Below are 20175 nucleotides of genomic sequence, written 5' to 3'. Positions count from 1 at the left end.
GGATGTGGAAAGGCAGGTGGATCTGTACAAATCCATCATCATGATCCGTATCAACAAACAGAGAGGAGGGGCAGTGAGGGGCTTCTGAGGCGACCCAAAAACATCACAGTGATTTTCAAAAGGAGACAGCACAATAATTTGTGAAATCAGTGGCTACTAAATACTGATGTAACTCATTGGCAGTGATGCAGCTGGAAGGAACTCTCTGGACTCCAGTTTCTGTCTCCATTAAATTAATACCAAATGCAAATACTCATTAGGATATGAATCGGTGTTATACGCAAGGCAGTTCCTTTCGTGCCCTATTGTCTCTCTCTGCCCAGGGTCTTTGTCTTCATCATTTGACTAGTTTTATTTCATCTTCCTACATACCCCTCGAACATATCTCCATAGAAATTGAGCAGGGCGATAATCTAAGATCACGGAAAAGCAAATGCAAATCTTGCTTATTTTCAAACTTTCTTATATTCTTGCTCAGTCTACTAAATACTAGTATAAGTGTACATTGATTATGACGGATTCAGATCAACTAGAGCCAAGGATCACTTAGAAACATCTATTCGACCATCCAAAATTGTTCTTAGTATTATGTCAAGAATATTTGGATTATTTTCTATATACTATCTTTTTAAAAAAATTAAAACAAGACACCAGTATCACTGAATGAATTGACTGATAGTGACAGATGATGATAAAAAGCCAAGCAGGTGCAGGTAAGTCAGTTATTTATATAAAAGAAGAGTTACAGATGTAAGGAACAGAAATGGTCAAGTGGATGCTCATCCAGCTGTCAAGGTAAAGAGCCTCCCCAACAAAGAGAAGCAGGGTGCTTGTTCCAGTTGGAGACTGTAGCCAGTTTCGATTATCCAATAGTACCTGACTCAGAGAAAAGGAATATGCTGGATTCCCACCAGTCCAGCTCACTAGATGGCCTAATCACATTTTGTTGACTGGCAGTTGGTGGTATTCCAAGTAACTCCTTGACTTCTTTTCCTAGGGACCTGGAAGTCCCTTCCATGTTATTCTTGCTGATGGAACTCTTTAAAACTAAGCAGTTAATCTATTTCTAAGACAACAGTTAAGCAAATGTAAACTTTTATCCACAACCGATACAAGGACATTCGAGCTCCTCTAAATAAAGAGGGAAGAGCTAAGGATGAAAGCTCTATGCATCTGACCATTCCATCTAGGATGCTAAATACAGCACCTCGTTCCAAACCATAGTCCTTCAGACCAAAACCAGACTTCAGGAAAGGACTCAGTTTCCCCAGTAAATCTGCATCAACACCATGGTAACAACCGTCCCCCCACACCTATCAAATAGAGCAAACAGTGCTCCATCTCTGCTGATGGGTAATGAAGAAATTGGAAGGTTTTTGAAGGAGGCAGGCTGTCAGAGGCCAGATCTGGGCTCGTGACCTTCTCTTTGAACTAATAAAACCGAAGTCAGGATCCTGTCTCGTGTCAGGAAACACCCACTTAAACTGCCCAGCAGAGGAAGTGACTGGGGTAAGCATTAGGCAATGGGGTTCTAAAAAAGGAAGAGAGATTTAAGCTTTAAGCAAATGAAGACATTACAGAGAAGCCACGTGTCCCACCCACTCGTCCTTCTCTCTATTTTTGTCAAAAGAACTTACTACTTTTGCATCTTAAATAATTTATTCAATGATTTTATTTATTGTTGTCTTCCTCCAGCAAACCTAAACCTTATAGGACCAGAGATTTCTGTTTCTTCTATTTATTTATTTATTTATATATATTTAACAGCGTTCTATTTATTTATTTATTTATTTATTTATTTATTTTTACAGTCAGAATTGGTGCATAGAAGATGCACTGCAGCACACAACACATATCTACTGGATGAATCAAACAATTCTCATAGGGTCCTGTGCTGGTTCATCAATGATCTGGTGCTGTACGAGAATCTGGGAACGGGGTTTGGGCACCTGCACTTAATATGAAATGGATGTGCATTCCATCAGCACAGGCCGACATCAGGATGAAAAGCCAACAGCAGTGTCATCCAGAAGAGAGAAAATCAGCTATCCAGGCTTATGGCAAGGATCTCAAGCTGGAAAAGCTGGTCTCTAGCCTGGAGAGAGGGTCTGGGGACCAGGCTTCTTCCCTAGCCTGTGGTGACAGGGTGGCCTCAGGTTTTCCTATACCTAAGCTCCGGTTTGCTGACTGAATCTGTTCTGTGGAGAGCATCGAACTCTGTGAACATACTTAAGGACATATCTATTCCCTCTCTTGTCAGTGTAACTCAAAAAACGTCTGATCAAACCTCCCCGACACCTGCCATGCTAGACGTTCCAGAACAGGGAAGAAAATCCAAATCTAATTATGCTAACTCTGCATGGTAACGTGAGCATGTGGGAAGGAAGGAGATATTGGAAAAGGAAGAAAGGGTTCCAACAGACCAAAGAGAAGAATTTAGAGAAAAGACGGTTTGATCATCTGGGGCTCCACGAGGGTCCAGTAAGGACCAACTTCAGAGTTACTACACCGGGCTGTGCAGCAGATGCCACCACTGCACTTAGAGCGATGATGGCAATAAAGGCAGAAATTGCTGGCTAACCCTTCCCCCCCCACACACACACATTGCCAGTTTTCTTTATTGTCCTGAGGTTTCTGTCAATAGTTCAAGGAGGCTTGTGTTGTTGTTCTCATTTTACAAATTAGAAACACATACTATATGGTTTATATTAGCCCATTGACAAAGGTTATGCAGCCTCAAATGCTATAACAAGTTTTTTTTTTTAATCCATGCACTTGACGTTATATCACAGTGATTTTTGTTGGTTTGTTTCTACAACAGTTTACTAGTACCATTGTTTGAGAACAAAGAGCTCTGTATTAGGATCCTTAGTGTAGCGTAAGCTCTCAGGCAACCTCCCTTCCCATCTGACTACATATTTGTAGATTGCTTTATCTCCATGTTTTTCAGGTTTTTACTTGTGTCTCCTGCTTCTCCATCCTCTATAGTGGAGTTTTGTAATTAAGGGTGGGAGGTCATCAGCTAAAGTCTGGGAGCCAAAATTATTCCAAGACGTGTGACAAACCGAATGGTTTTCACTTTGCTCGGGAGAAACCCAAAGGTTAGGAGAGATGCTAGGAGAGAGGAAGATAGAAAAACTGATATAAAAGAAGGGGATGATGGGAACTGGAACACACTTTTGCCACGATAAAGTAATTCTTTATTATTAATAACTAAAATCTGATCAAGGATCTCAACGCAGCTCAAAAGTTCACTGTCTTTACAGTCGGGACCAATAGAAAAATTAAACTGGTCAAGAGGAAATAAATAGTTACACAAAACCCTGCAAGAGCAAGGTTATCTGTTCACTCAGATGTGCCTAACACTGTGTGGCAAAGATGAGAAAATTATCCCTCCAACGCAGCTCACGCTCACTAAGGTAATTTTGGAGTCATCTATGAACCTCTTTTTTAGCAAACAGACATCTTCCATTACTGGGAAATCTCAGAAGAGGAGGGGTTCACCTGCATTTCAATAGTGGACATTGTCCTTCCATCACTAGGGAATTCCAGAAAAGGAGGGTTCACCTGTGTTTCAACAGTGCTTTGGAACACTCAAGTGGACTAACTGGAAGTTCTTGGGTCAAAGTACTACAACCATGCTTCTAGAAACTTCAGACCATTCCACCTCTGGTCCTATAATCAAGGAATTTAAGAGTTAGCTCCTGGAGACAGTGGTCTGGAACCTATCCTCTGTACTCTTCTGATTCTTCCAGGGGCCTCTTGGTTGACAACAGTAGCAGCTTTTGATTGAAATTTGCTTACCAACCTTGAAAGTCAATAACAGCCCTTTTCTGACAGTTAACTGTGCATGCTGGGAAAGAACGTGGCTGTAGTTGGGCTTCTATATGTAAGCCATTAAAAAAAAAGGGGCTTGCTGTCAAAAATATTCTCCATCCTTGTCTAGAGACAATCAACCTTCAGAGATACAGGGTGGTGAGATGGATTGATGGATAAAGTGGTTTTCAGGCAAGTGTGGGGACCAGGGTTTGGATCTGCGGAACCCACTTAATACCCCTGTCAGCATGACAGCCTGCTGCAGTTCTGGCACTGTGGAAGAAAGTGTCAAGGATCCCCAAAGCAAACTGGCTTGCTAGCTTAGCCCACTAGGGAGCTGCAGGTTCTATTGAGAGCTCCCAACTTAGCAAATAAAGAGCAGAGCGATTAAGAAAGTCACTTGATGTCAACTTCAGGTCAACACACTCATAGTAGAACTTCAAAGAGAAGAAGATTCCTTAAAAGAAGGATTATCCAAGGAGAATAAAGCTCTCTAGAGCATGGAAGCAGGAGTAATCCAAAAGGAACACAAGGCATGGATAACTGCAGACATCTAGGTCTCCTCAACTTCTAGTCACCGAAGAATCACCTGGAGACAAGAAAACCCCTTCCTCAGATACACAGCAGATGACAAGAATAATGTTCCTGCCTGCTAACGCCGATATTTTCAGGTAGTGTGATTTTGGCGCTCTTCCTTGAAAAGACCTGGAGCAAAGGCCAGGTGAGAAGAAAAGGAAGACGTGCAGAAAAGGAAGCAGAGTGCAGAGAGGCTTCGGAGGCAAGCGCATTTGCACCAAACACATCCCCAGCATGAAAATGATCGAAGTGGCACCCAGCTAGTGCCTGAGTATCCGAGGGCAGTCATGGGCTTCGTATGGCATTACAACACTGGTACAAAAAGAATGTATCATATGGACTGAGACCCCTGGTGGGATTAAAACAGGAAGGCCCTTCATAATTGTGTGGGCAGAGAGGTGGAGGACCAGAGGAGGAGGGAAAACAGAGTCTAAGAGGCAATCACGGGGGTCGTCAGGCGGCAGAAGGCACTGAGTAGTCTGGAAAGCAGCTGATCTATAAGGGTGCTGCTTGTCAGCTCTGCCTCTCGAAAGCAGAAAGGAAGGCTGGGATTGCCAGACACTCCAGCAACACCTGACCAAAAGCAGGAAAACGGGAAGTCTCCAGACGTGAACCCTAAAGCAGAAGCTGAAATAAACAGGACCGTGCACCCTAGGAACGGTTCGAGTAGTGGAGAAATCTGCTGCTTAAATTCGAGGCTTTTCATGGGTGTTGCCTATTTTCCCAGTCTTTCCACTTCAGCTCCAGAGTTAATACGAAGGGTGCAGTTGCTCCTCTTCCTTTCTGGCGTCCTCTCAGAACCTGGAACTCTGGTTATACTTCAATTTCAGGATAAATGATACAAGAATATCTCAATTAACTTTCTTCTTTTTTTTCAATTCTTTTTTTATAAAGAAAATTCTGTTTAAATGAGTGGAGTCTGGTGTATCTAATGAGCATACCCCCTCTTTCATCCTCAAGTAAAATACTTTCGTAGGAGATGGATTGTATCACTGAAAGTGAGGGGTTCTTTTTCTGTTTGGTATCAAGTCATAATCCATGGAAAAGTCACATGCTTCTGAGAATGGCAGAGGTAGAAAGCAAAAGGAAATATATAAAATACAGTAGAAATGACACATTATAATCAAGTGCATAAATGCTCCGTGTGTCTCCTCTGTCAATATTCTATGCTGCAGTTTTGGAAAGTTCCTGACAATGTTCAGTGGCTTGGCTCTAAAACCATGTACAAGTCCACATGAAAGCAGCACAATTTTAAGAGGGAAGTGAGCTTAAAGCGGAACTTGTCAACTCTTATTACTCAGCAAAATCAGTGGAGTGTTGATGGCCTGTGGGAAAGCATATTTTTACACAAATCTCTGAGCAGTTTATGAAACACACATGCTCTCTATTACACAGGACAAGCAGTGTGTGTCCTTCAAACATTTGTATCACGGAAAAATTGTTTCAATATCAGTACAAGGGTTACAGTTTTAAATGTTAGGAATGATGCTGCAGCTGATTTATTATTGCCTTCTTGTGATAGGGGAGGATCTGCTATAAAACTAATCCAGAGAGGAGATATTGGGAGAGTTAGAAAAAAAAATCAGTGGAGGAAAAAAGAAAAACAAAACAGCCATTTAGTCATTTGATTCATAATGGTAAAAACCTTTGTTTTTCAAACTTTTTTAAACAGGAAGCATTTTCATCAATCTTGATGAGTAGTGCATCACTCAAGCAACTGTCCACGCATGCATGCATGCATCCATCCATGCATCCATCCATGCATCCATCCATCCATCCATCCATCTAAAGTACTGGATGTCTGTAAGTTGTCTCTGGGATTTAAAACTGCAAACTTGATAAATACAACCTTTCTCCTCAAGGAATGTACGCATGCCTTCACTGAGAGACAGGCAAGAGATGCCACTCTAAATTATTCTAAACTGTAATCATTAGCTGTGGTAAATTTTCTTTCAGAAAAAAATATAACCATATAGCAGTAGAAGCCTGGGTCCTGATTTATAGGGTTTTAGTAAAGGTTCCTTGAGAAAACACCATCTGATTTATTCAGAATTTTGAAAACTACAGGAAATCAGGAGAATCAGATGCTTCAGGGCAAGGCTTCTGCTGACCCTTTGACATTACCCTTCTGGATAATGGGATTATTCACAGACCTACTATCGTATGTGGGATATGAGATCATGTTTGGAAAACACTGAAAATAGCTCTATAGTTTATATGAGACTTTTCATCTTGGGAGTCAAAGCTATCCCCCGACAGTGAACTGCTTTCCGATACACTGTTTTGGGGAGTGGGGTGGATGAAGGGCCCACTCGCCTAGGGACTACAATAAATGAATATCAGATTTAGCTCCGCTGAGGAACTTTGGACAAGTCCTTTCTACTGTCTTGCTCTCTCCCATTAAACTGTTAAATACAGGGAACTCTGGCAATAATTTGACATTTATGGTATATCACATTTTGGTATTCAGTGCCATTCATAAGATGGCACTTGTCCACCTCTCTGGGTCTGCTGTTTTCTGACAGTCAGCTGACCTACTAAATATGAGAAAAAAACTAAATATGAATCATATTTTCCTTTTCCAAACTTTTATACCTAACCTCACTGATCCATCCTTAAAGCCAAATCTCCCTCTGTTAAATTTCCTTTACTATTATTATTTTTTTCCTCTGCAACAGCACTTAAAAGTTAGATAGCTTTTCTCTCCATTTCTCAGTAAGAAACCTCAGACTGATAACTGCAAAGATTTTGCAAAGCCACTTGTCACAAAAGTGACAGACTAGATTCTAAAACAAAGTCTGTGTTTCTAGGCCACCTCTCTTGACTCTGCACCAACTGCTAGGATGTCGTAGACTCAGATATTGCAGTTTTTGTGTCTCTCACACTATGTACTTTGTCAAGAATCGACAATTCATGGCCAATGGAGCCCAACCCAGCCTGCCACCTGGTCTTGTACAGCCCATGAAATTAAAATGTTTTCCAATTTTTAGATGATTGAAAACTGGAATAAAAGAACATTTCACATTTCAAATGGAACTTATGAGATATGCAGAGTCAGTGTTCATAAATAACTTCTTAAAGAAAACAGCTCTTCCATTATGTATGTATTGTCTGAGCTGGCTTTCTTGTAGAAGAAATAGAGTTGAATGACTGAGACAGACTCCATGGTCCACAAAGACAAAAAGCAATTTTTATCACTATTGAGAAAACGTGTGTGTGTGTGAGTGTGTGTGTGTGTGTGTGAGAGAGAAAGTGAGATCTTATAATGTTTGCGTGTGTGTGTGTGCATGTATGTGTAGTAAACTTTCTCGTTAGGACCACCAGCCCACAAATAATGACATGAAAAATTATTATTAATTATGAAAGCTTGGCCTCTAGCTTAGGCTTGCCCCCAACTATCTCTTATAACATAAATGAATTTGCTTCTATTAATCCACATACCACAAGGCTTCTTACCTATCTCTGTACTGTTCATCCTGCATCTGAGTCTGGCTGGGTATTCTACCTTCTTGTTCCCAGAGTGTTCTCCTGCCTATATCTCCTGCCTAGTTATTGGCCATTCAGCTTTTTATTACACCAATCACAGCAATACATTTCACACAGTGTAAAATGTTGTTTTACCTAAATAAACAGGAAAGGTTGCATGTAACTCTAATACAGTAAAACTACATACAACAAGAACAATTATTAAGTAAGAATTATATTTAAAATGTCCAGTCCATTTGTATTTGGCAAATTTGGGGAAAGTACTGTGTTATTTATCCTTTCTTAGTGAGTCCAAAGTTTTATACCTAAGTCACTTTCTATAATAACATGTATTACCATCCTAAAAATAATGTTTTAAAACTTAAAACATCTCTTTTAGATAAACAACTTAGGATTTTTTTGTTTTTCAGCCATAAATACCCTACATCATTTATGAAAGGCCTTTTTTCTGAATTTTGTAACAAGGAAAACTGTACAACTCTCTAGCCTTCAATCCCCATCAGAGATCCAAGAAGAATAAAATATTGTCTGAGTAAAGAGGAAGTGCAGAGGAAACAACTTCCAAAGCTATAGAAATGACAAAGATAGTTGGCTGCCTGTACAGTCACCCAGGCTTTCCTACAACATAAAGGCATCCATCTTTGGACTACAGGCCTAAAATATCTGACAGACTTATATCTAAAGCAGGAATTTTGAAGGACTATCGAACTTTGTCTTGGCAAAGTTCAGCAGTCGTCTTCTATTGTGTCCCGCTTGTCCAATTTGAATAACATACTGTCAGCAGTCAAGGCAAGGGTAGTTTCTTGCCCAGTGACTAACTTTGCCACAATAAACACAAACTCCATATGGCAATTCTTCGATGTCAGTCATTCATTTTTTTAAAAGTGGATTGGTGCTACCATGAGCAGATGTGTTTCACTGTCATGAAATCCTTATGTTATTTAAAATCTTAAATACTTAAAATAAATACTTTCTAGGTCTTTGAAGTGTTTGAAGACAACCTATCTATTTAAAATGTATCTCTGACCTTGAAAACTTACCTAAAGTGACTACAAGTTTGGTTATTATAGATCACTAACTACTAACATGCATTTCTTAATTATCCTAAATACTTTTATAACAATGACTTTCAAGGACTAGAAATTCACATTACATTGTTAAATGAGCTGCATAGGTGCAATACCTTAAACAAGAGTGGAAACATATATGGAATATGTTCTAACAAAAATAACCTCAAATTTGTATCATTATACAAAAATATCTTAAACAAGAATAGAAACAAATACATAATGGTTGGGTGGTCCATGTCATCAAGTGCATATGTGCATCCCACCTTTCCATGGCGATACTCTGCATCACTTAGCATATTCATATAGAAGTTATGATAGGAACAAGGACTCTCATTTATTTTTAAGGTATTTATAAATCTTTATAGGATACTTGCACACCAGAAACTATAGCACTATTATTCTCCACAAGATCCATAGGCTCATTAATGTTGTTATTACTATTATTATCATTATCATCATTTCTTAAATATATAAGGGAAGGGAACTGAGAGAAATGCTGAATTCAAACAGACATTGCAAATATGAATGGTCTGCTTACATCTGCTGGTATTGGAGCCCTGTGGGCCAAGAACACAAGGGGCCTGCAGTTGAAGAGTCAACATTGAAAAAACAAAAAAAAGTAATGTCTCAGTACTCGTTCCTCCCTGGGGAATCTTTGTTAGATTTCTAGACATTCCTACAGCTGGAAAACAGCTGTATTTGGGAAGGTCGTCTACATTGTCAGAGGGGAAGAAAAGTAGGCTTGACTTGGACAGGGTGACTTCTAGGTATCACTCCCTCTGTTTCCATCTTAGAGCCATTTAATGTTAAGTACTCTTCATTTTGTTATTTGAAAAAGAAAAAAAAAAGCTACATGCCATCTGATGTGTTTTCCAGTGCTGAGGACAGTCTGAAATGAGAGCACTGATGAAAAAGAAGCTCATGAAAGAACTGCATGTTCTGGGAAGAAAGACAGAAAAGATTCATCGGGGGGAAAAACGTGAATTTGTCCAACACGCACTAACTTCAGCTCAGGGTGGTCACAATCTCCATCATAAGAAAGGCATTTTGAAAGGGGGATGATACTTCTGAGAGGTAGTACCTTTCCAAACTCTTCCTGATGCCACTTCCAGTGAAGGTCTACAAAGCGAGTGTCCTTTCAGAGATGGATAAGTAACAGGTCAAGGACCTTGACCTGTTACTAGGCTGGGAGGCTTTTTACTAAGGACTGAACACAACCAAAGAGAGGCCCTATTTCTTGTATATTAATCTTAGAGAAGCTGGAGTAGTGAAGGGGGAAATGCATCAGAGCCAACAACGATACATAAACAAAATCAACCTAGAGCGGTGCCAAGGAACACCCAGGGTAGCATCACACTTACAGTCCCAGAAATCTGGAGGCAGAGGCAGGAGAATTCAAAGCCTACTTGGGCTCCATAGTACCAAAAAGGAAAAGGAGAAATGAGTTGACAGGTGACCCACTGGCTCTATTTGTTTCTGACTATTTATTCTACAGCCTCTGTCTTTCAAGGCTATGCTCCAAGATCATGTTGGAAGTTGCTGTCAAGTGTAAAATGCCATAAAGTTACTATTTGTCTTAACTCTACAGTTCATATGCGTGGTCCTGACTGGGAACAGGTCAGTAGCTATGGAATTGCTCAGGACCTTAGTCTACTGTCCTTGTCATAAAATGCTTGGGGCAGGCTTCACACAGCTCAAAGGGACTAGGCTCGCTGGTTTTCTAAACCCCTTTCCCCCTTATCAAACGACCTGAAATACCCTCTCCTAGAGGAAGTTACAGGCCAAGCTTCTCTTTCCTTTTCATCTCATCTAGCTTCATTCTTCTGCAGTTCAGAACCTGCCTTACTCAGCCATGGTATTTCATCTATAGTTGTTCTAGATCATGACAGGAAGCACTCAATCCAGAGCGTAACTTTTGTTCCTTCTCTTACTCACCCTTGGTGAAGTCGTGCAACTGTGCCATAGTCATCATCTTTACCTTAAGGTAGTGATGCTTCCTTTCAGGGTATTTAAAAGCATCGAATCAGAAAAATATATACATAGGTACAGCAACTTGTTTAGAATTGGCCTGACAAGTGCTCCAACAAATGGAAAATAATTCACTTTCCATGTGTGTGTTCTGAAAAGCCCACTGCAAGGCTTTATATACATCTAGGGCTCAATAAATGTCATAGTTGGATTAAGGCAAGTTGCTGAATCACTGCCTTGCTGTTTGACTTGATCTCACATTAAAGTCAACATAGAAATCATTATTTGTGACTTTGTCTGCAACGGTGGCGTGAGATCTGCAGAGTGATTAAGATGGCCCCCGATACTATCTACTATCTCTTGAATGTGCAGGTGACTATTTACCCTAATTGGCATCAGGCTACTATCACCTAGGTAACCAGTGGGGATGCTGATGATGGTACCATACAACACTTCAGGGTTTGGGAATGCTGCACACGGTACAAAACAGCACCTTCAGGATTTGAAGACCATCAATTTACTCTGCAGAAAATACTATGCCCATTTCTCAGACGTCTTACAAAAAAAGAGGATAACTTTCAAGAAAAGATCCAAGGCTGCTTAAGAGTAACACCTTAGTGTGGGAATCCATGTTTGCCTGTTTCCAGTTTCTCTCCGAACCCTTTGTTAGAAGCTCTGTTCCCAGGCACTGGACTCCTTATACTTGCCCATCAGAACAGTCTTCCAAGGGGCATTTACTGGACAGAAACACAGCTTTAAATTCCATTCACTTGCTCTTTGTCTTCCTGCATCCCAGGACATTCAGTCACTTAATTGTATAAACCATTTCAGGTTCACAGATCAACATATAATGGCCTGCAGGGATTCCTACAGAGTACCTCTCAGTCAGGCAGTACCTCTGTATTTTGTTAGGGATCTGTCTGACAGAATATCTTCGCTCAAATGAATGACTTTTACTCTAAGGATCTCAGATCCTATGTTGGCCAATGGATAAAGGTTTTGAACCTATGACTGTTTAGGCCAGACTCAAGAAACTTATTATAAATGAGGTATTGGCTCTCAGCCACAGAAACATTTTTTTTTTTTGCCTTACTTGTCAATCAGGATGCGCCCTCCCTTCTTTGAAAACTGGGCAGGAAGTAAAGTAAAAAATGTGTGTCATTTGAACCTTCATCTATATGGTTACGCTCAGGACTAAAAGGACCAAAGGACAGCTGCAAATGTGAGCATAAGGCAGCCAGGTTCAAAACAACGTTGCCAGGGAAGACAGCAGTAAGGACTATTAAATCAAGATGCTCCCCATTTATCTTCGGGACCCCTCTGATGAAAACCTACCAGTAAGCACTTACCCTGGAAGTCTCCAAGCCAGAAAATGAGCTGTCTGGGTTGCATGTAAGAAAGACTGAGAGCCTACTCCTTGATTAGTTTAAAGTTTCAGCATCATGCATGTGTACACATGAGAATTTAGAGGCTGGGGCAAAAAATGGGAGAGAGAGAGAGAGAGAGAGAGAGAGAGAGAGAGAGAGAGAGAGAGAAAAGTAGAGAAAGGACAAGAGTGGAAAGGCCATAAGGAGGAAAAAAAAGGAGGGAGGGAGGAAGGAAGAGAAAGTCAGAAAGAGAATGGAAAATAATCCTACAGCATCTAATGAGGCCCCACTGGACGAGTCTTGCCTTTAAATAAAAATCCCAAAAGGCAAAAGCTGAAAGCTCACATTTCCCGAGTCTAGTCCATCCCAGTGGGTCAGAAAACACCTGACATCTACTTCCACTAAATCTGAGAGATATCCCCCGGGAGCCCAAAGCATTTTGTACAGAGGGAAAAGTGGGAACGGCTAGTGCTGTAACCCACTGGCCTGCTTACTCTCAGTCCCTACTGAGAATTAGAACTGGAGAGGTAGACAGCTAAGGGAGCAGTGAGGATCTAAGGATCAGAGAAAGTCAGGGAGAATACTTGCCACAAGAGGGAGCAGTAGAATTTGGTCAGATGGGTAAATATTCCTACTAGGGAAAGGGGGTGTCTAACTGTGAGTTAATAAAATCTAATCATGGAGTATGGATAGTATGGAATGATGGCCAAGCAAAAGATTTATGTCCCTAAGTGACAGAAAGTAGTACTTGGACCACTAAACGCTTAACAAAATCAGCAATTGAATTACTTGAAAGAAACATATATAACAGCCAAAGAACATGAGGCATGCAACCTGATATAACATTATCTTCTCTAAATGGTTCTTGCTATAGAGTTAACTTCTATTTCAGCTTGGATCTTGTTGATTTCTCTACTGCTTCTTTTCTGTATACTGTCCTCCCTCTACCTGGAGTGTCCCGGAGAAAAGACTCCCCCACACACGCGACAACCACAGTCAGGCGTAAAACACTTTCTTTACATCGCGTGTGTTTTCTTCTTGCTGCCCATTCTCTTTTTAGAGGAGAAATGCAATTTCTAGAGGCTCCAGAGTCCTGCTCATTTATTTTGTCAGAGAAACAGATTAAGCACTAAGAGGGAAGGAACCGTTCGTTTACTTTGCAAGATAAATAAAAGTCTATTTTTGTCTGATAAAAAAACATGTTAAATATAGCTTGCTAACAAACGCTGAAGCGCTTCTTGATGTATTTTATTGTTTCAAAGCACAGTGAGCTTGAAAGAGCCAGCTTCTATAAATCCTGCACATCAGGCCTCAGGGGATTGCTCACCTTCCCCTCCTGTTTTCATTTGGAGTTAGAGCACCCGCACTGCTATGCTCTTTCCTTCTCCTTCATGGTCAACAGAAATTCCCTCTGTCTCTTAATCTGAATCCAAATTGATGCCATAGAAACCATTCTAGTTACAGGATGGAAGGTCTGCAAATAGACAAGGGACCATGAAGCACTGTCTTCCAGTGCCTTTAGTCCAACACTCTCTCCCCAGCCAGGCTAAGCAGCTTGCTTTCAAGGCAGAATAGTTTAGATAATCACCCTAGGCGCTTACATCCTGTGATACCTCTGGTCAGCTCAGCAGTGAATACTGGTTTCTCTCAGTTCCGCTTTCTTGTTTGTTTATTTGTTTGTTTTTCCCTCATCCTTTTCTAGGAACTAATCGCTGGTTTTTAATAAAAAGCAAAAGCCATTTTAAAAGGAGGAAAAGATCGGGACTGTCTTTATAAGGGAGATCTTAGTTAAAGAGTTCTGAGATCCAAATGGAACCCTCAAAGCAAGCAGAAGGTGTGGAAGGAAAATGAGTGAAGAAAGACCATCTGACTGAAAGCAGTGGGTCCTCCCCCACCAGCTCACTCACAAAACCCTAAAGATGGATGGAGCAGGCTGTCCTTCTTCCTGCCTTCTACACCCAGCTAACCTCCAAAATTAAGCAAGTTTGACAAAACCAGAAATCCCAGTAACACAGGAATTCGAAAGAGGAACCTAAGCAGTTATTCTTTTTTCGGCTTTGGGTTCTTATTGCAAATGAATGAAGACTCTAGACTCCTTTCTCTCCTGCTCCCCCACCCCAGAAGAGCTCTGAGAGAGGAGGAGTGTGCTGTGTGCCTGTGTGCATATGTCTCCGTGTGTGTGTGTGTGTGTGTGTGTGTGTGTCTTTTAGTGGTGCATACTTTCAGAAATCCCCCTCTCCAGACTGACCCCTCCCACACCCCCCCACAAGGCCCCTTGACAGCAGATCTAAGGTTGTAAACCATTCTGCTGCTCCAAGCTGAGGTCCTCAAACAATCTCTTGAAGCAAATCTGATGAGAAATCTTCACCTCCTCAGTGGCTGTCTCCCTGACCAGGATGCCTGAACTGTCTTCAGCGCATCTGTCATTTTTCGAAAAGCTTCTTCCACTACACCTCCCACTGATATCCTTTTTTCTCATTTTAGGCTTTACACCTCCAGCAGGACAAAGTTTGTGTTGTTATATTCACAACCACTAGTGGCTGACTAGCAGAGAGCGCCTTCCAGGGAGCCAGGCTAAGGGGGGTTAAAACCATACCTAGCACAAAAAGCATGACTTTTTTTCTGCCCTTGATCACAAATAACAAGCACGTTGGTCTCTTCCCAAAAATGCTTTGTTAAATTGGATCACCGCTGCTCTTAACTCAAGCACCTCCTCTTTATTTGGGGAGGGAAGTAGGAACTGCTAGCAAGTCATTCACCAGACAGAGACAGAATCTATGGCTCTACGGGGTGGGGGAGCAGCGGACAACGAGGTAAGCATGCACATATGTTGTATTTTTTAAAGCGTCTCTAGGACGGATTTGGTTTCTCTGACGGACTGTCCTGCTATCAGACCTCCCTCTTCCTCGAGAAGGAGGAGCCAAAAAGGAGATCCTTGAATCTCAGAACACTGGCCATTTCCCCAAGAGCCAGCCCAGTCTCAGAGGTAAATGATGCAGCTGTGAAGTTCCCTTTGAATCTCGGGGTAAAGACGCAAGTGCATGCAGAATCCCCAACACAGTGCCCGTGCACGGGAATCCTACAGCCCACTCCCCACTGCTTTTCTCCCTCCTCTTTCTCAGCTACCCAGCCACACCTCCCTCCCCTCTGCAGTCCTCCCCTAGTAGCACCCAACGTCTGCCAGGAGAGAGGGCTCACAAGTGGAGCCCTGGGGAAGACCCCAGGGAGTACCAGGAGGAAGGGGGACCGACCTGTGAGGAACCCAGTGGGTGGAGGTGTCTGGCTTTCCAGCAGCGCTGTCTGCTTTCTGGGTGGACTTAGCTCTTCGCGCCTGGAATCCTCGCAGCCCAGCACTGTCCAGGGTGCAGCATCTCCCCCCCACCAGCAGCCCTTTCTTCTCTGGCAATCTACACTGGCAGGCAGGGACCCTCACGCCCAAAGCCACCAACAGCCTGAGCAATTTCACTCTCAGAGAAGCACGGACACCCAGAAAATCTGCAGGCGTGTGCTTACACACACACACACACACACACACACACACACACACACACGAACAATTCAGGAGCCAACCCTTTGGCTTAAATGAAGGGAATCGCTGCCTTGAGAACCTCAAAGAGAGCAGTTTCCTTCTCGATGTCGCTGCCTGCCGAGGACCAGCTCCTTACCTGGGCTGAGCCTTGTAGATGGATTCCCTGCACGCCGCCAGGCGATCTTGCGCGCTCACTCCCTTTTGGAGACAGCTCGCGTTCAGGAAGAGGTCGCTCCCATCCTCGGCTGGAAGCACAAAGCCGGCAGCGGCGGTGGCGGCGGCGGCTCGACTCCCTAGCAGCGCCCGCTCGAGCAGCTACGGCGGCGGCGGCGGCGGCGGCGGCGGCGGTGGCAGGCAGCGGTGCGCGCGGGCGGGAGGCGACGAGGCCGGCAGGCTGGGAGGGCCCGGGCCGGGCGGCGCGCGCGCTGCGCTCCCTCCCTCGCTCCCTCTCCTCCCCTCCCGCGCACCCCGCCCGCCCGCCCGCAGCCTCGCACTGGCTCGCACGCGCCGGGCTCGCCGCCTCTTGCCTAGCTGGACCCCGCGCGCCACCCCCGGGTGCCTTGTGGGAACACGAGCCGGGCGGGTAGCCCTTGCAGCCACCGGGTCTCCTGTGCTCCACCAGTGACTGGATTCCCTGGCCGTGGGGCCCCCGCAGTGCGTACCCACCGCGCAAGCCAGCGCTCTCTTCCGCACCCAGACACAGACACGCACAAATATGAGCTACTGCAACTTTTCTTTTGAACCCTGCTAGACTAATCCATAGACAACCTGACGCCCCCCCGCCGCCCCATACAACTCGCCTACTCTTTCCTTACCCCCAAATTTGCTACTCCAGATACATCTTTCTTCCTCCACATTCTAGTCCTCTTTTAATGGAAGCTTTCTTTTTAGCAAAGGGAATCTGGCGGCATATCACCATGTTTTTTTTTTTTAAATCCTTACTCTGTGTTTCGCCTTCATATTGAGATAGGAAGAATTATATGCTAGCTACTAGATGCTGTGGATCAAATACGGACGAGGACAGGGGTTTCCCAGTGGAAATCTCGGAAAGACTCAAGGTGTTGCTATCTCACTCACACCTTGCAGCTTCCATGGGAATAAAGACCAAGAGGCCCTTTAGTATGAAGGCTATGCTGCTTTTAACTACAGACAGGAGTAAGAAACTGAGCGTTAAGACTGAGTCAGGAAAGACCTAATGCAGCAATCGACGAATCATTCATTGTCCTTTCCAAGAGAAGCCATATCATTGCCAATACATCACTTCCCCATAATTAATAAAGGAGCATTGCAGCAGGCCCTTGCTCTCACGGCAGCTCATTCATCCTTACAAATCCTTAATGACTTGGCAGGATGAAGGGCTAGACCCACTGAGGAGCTCAGTGACACCTAAACCTGGCTGCCCATCAGATACACCTGGGGTTGCAGGCTCAAATGCTGCACACTCTCAAGCTGCCACAGACTCTGAGCAGAGTTGCAGGCTTGCGCCTTTAAAGCAACACTTGTGGTTTGCCCAGAAAGGTAGGTGAGTGCCATGGCAGGGGCCTATGTGATGAGGGATAGAAGGGAGAGCTGAGAGGAAGCATGACAGGGGTGGGGAGTTCAAGTCTTTCTGTAGAGTTTACCCCTCAATACTTACAGCGCAGCACTGGCTGTCAGGCCTTAAGCAAAGAGAGGTTAGGACTCCAGGAATCAGTGACTCTGCAACAAAGTAAGCCTTTCTCTAGAAGCCCATACCGGACTCTTGAGCCTGATTGCACCTCAGCTATGCTGGAGAGGGTTTTTAAATCCCACCTTACAGGCCACACCCCAGACTCCCGAATTGGCAATCTATGGGGTGGAATGCAGGTACCAGGGAATGGTTTTTCAGGTGCCCTGGTCCATCCTCGGCTCAAGGAGGGTAAAGAATCAGGGCTCTGGGCTCAAGCATCCTTTCACTAAGGTCCACGTGGATGTGAATCTCCTGGCGATGAAGTTTCTTGCTCAGGGCAGTCCCTCCATTTCTAGCGAATGTCACATGCCATGGGTGCCCTCTGAGGGAGGACGTCACCACACACAGCAAGTTTATGTGGTGCCCTTCTAAGTGCTCATGGGCACTGAGCTTGGCAGAACATACTCCAAGCTGCCTTTTCTGTCGACATTCCCAGGAATTCTTCCTGCCTGACAACAGTTTCCTTTCTTTGCTGGGTCCAGGGTTTTTCCTGCAGGCCCCATGGCTATCTCTGCAGGCTTCTGTGAGATTGCACAGACTACTGACACATGGCATGACTCTCAGCTAGCGTATGCCTCTACTAGTAATTGCTTTAGAACTCTGACTTTCAGAGAGAGTGAGAGCCTGCTATTGAGCTCACACTCAAGGAATGGGCTTTGAAAGAAAAGTGGCTGCATCTACATGACACAGGGAGAAACTTGTAGGGAAAGAGTCCACTCCATTCATAGGGCAGAGAACATAGGTAAAGGAAGAGAGTGAACGAATGGAAGAGACCTGTGAGTGAATTGTATTCCTTTGGGCTAGATCTTGTGTGCAGTGTGAGAAGCAGTTTTGCCTAGGGAATGCGTCAATTTTCTTGAAAGTGTATGTTTGTAACATAGTGTGGCAAAAGGGCTGGTCTTTTTAGGGTACCCTAAGTCCACCGTGGCAGTGTCTAAGAAGTATTAAAGTGGCATCCTGTTTTCTTTATTTTTTTCTACTTGAAATTGATAAGTAAATTTTGAATCTTGGAGAAAACCTACATTAAGTGTTCTTTTTTATCTAGAACCATTAAGATGCGGCCCCATGCCTGGTAATTTGGTACCCATTTTGATTTGACTTAATATCCAAGCCCCTAATTTTCTTTGTCTTCCATTTCTCATTAAAGCCAACTTTATAATGGTTCTAGCGCCCCAAGGCAATTTAAACCCTTTGCTCCCTCTCTCCCAAATGTCATACATGGCTGGATTTTTATTGCAAGAATTATCAAGGTCTACATCACCCACAAAGGGCTGTGGGAGACTTCAGCTGTACTTAAAGAAATGGTGAGGCTGCTGCAGGCTGGATCTGGACAAAGAAGAAGCATTGTCTCACTTATGAAAGTGGGGGTTTCTATCCCAGTCACAAAAGTCCTAATAGCCATCTCTTATGGTATTCTCATATATCGACAGCTATATTTTCCCCATTAGACCTGAGTTTTCATGCATTAGTTTTCACTATATCACTAGCTAAAAAGCATGGTACAACCACTTAGTGAATTGCATAAGATGGCTACCAAAAGTCGACGCATGCTAAGGTTTTCATGAGTTAGTTCCTAGAAAACCTTTTTCTGGAGCCTTCAGAAAATTCACTGCAAAACAATATAAGTGACACGAATTATATCCAACTTTCTATCCAGTTTCCAAAAAGAGGAGACCAAGAGTTACACATTTAAAAATGTTGCATTTAATACTGGGTCGAAACCCATAATAATTTTTATCATGGAGAAAGCAAGTACTCTACTACAGTTCCTTTCCTTTTGATGTCAATGCCTTGACCAGAGATACTATTATTCTTTCCATTGCTAGAAGTTTCATTAAGATTCAGCCAGTTACTTAAGTCCTGGTCATCCCCCTTCTCCTTTCTACTTTCAGCCTTTACCACTTACTTCATGCCGCTCTTTCTTAAACTCTGTCTTATATAGATTTCTGCATTCAGGAACTGGTTTACAGTACACCAAACTGTCCAGAACAGAACACAGTAGCTAACTCTCTGCCTAAATACCTCCACTGACCACAGAGCACCTCATTTTGTCCTTTAGATTTCCTTCGCCACCGATTGAATCCAAGGATATTTGCTTAAGGAATGCCTGTGGGGAGTCTGTGTTGACTTCCAGGGCTATTGGTCTTTGTCCCTTGAGTCTTAGCCTTGCAGTTGAACACTTCTTTGCCGTGTCTTGACTTGCTAAAATACCAGTCTAGTACTCTATCCAGCAGTGCTGGTGCACACAGAGCTTGACAGAGTGTGACCAACTTCATGATAGACTGGTAGTGGGAATCCTTGTCTCTGTGCCCTATCACCGAGGGGTCGTCCACTTCCTCTACTGAGACATTGAAGCTTTCCCAGATTTAGGGGCATCAGGGACCTGTGATTCTACATTGAGAAACCTTTATCTAAAGTTAGGACTTATCCAACAATTTCATTGTGCAGTTTTGCTTTGTTTTATACCAAGGAAATATCTAGTTCATATCCTCCAACTTTACCAACAGTAGCTGAAAGGTAGAATTTTTGTAGGGACAGAAAAGAACAAAAGATCCAGTGCTTAAGTGTCAAAATATCTGCCCTGGACTCCCAACTCTGCTCTGGACCTGTGACCATTGGAAGCTCCTTAACCTCTAGAACGCCGTATCTTTGTCA

At 43.2% G+C, this 20175-nt stretch overlaps 1 protein-coding gene across 22 annotated transcripts in view; it reads right to left on the bottom strand.

Moving 5' to 3' along the window:
* Slc8a1 (solute carrier family 8 member A1) overlaps window positions 1–20175 on the bottom strand; it is a 359154-nt gene that overhangs the window by 282017 nt on the left and 56962 nt on the right. For 8 of the 22 annotated variants that reach the window (XM_087907310.1, XM_087907314.1, XM_087907312.1 and 5 more), the window contains exon 1: window positions 15949–16105. The exons of 12 other annotated variants lie outside the window; for them this stretch is intronic. The gene's annotated coding sequence lies outside the window, so the exon portion shown is untranslated. Of the gene's footprint in view, window positions 1–15948; window positions 16122–17448; window positions 17569–20175 lie in introns of those variants that run through there. 2 more of the 22 variants (XM_085690978.2, XM_048416283.3) reach the window with 2 other exon arrangements.

This window comes from Myodes glareolus, chromosome 6, assembly GCF_982192425.1.
Source record: "Myodes glareolus chromosome 6, mMyoGla1.1, whole genome shotgun sequence".
In the NCBI taxonomy this organism is placed as follows: domain Eukaryota; kingdom Metazoa; phylum Chordata; class Mammalia; order Rodentia; family Cricetidae; genus Myodes; species Myodes glareolus.
Note: the sequence above shows the minus strand (reverse complement) of the source record. Positions and strands in the feature narration are given on the sequence as shown.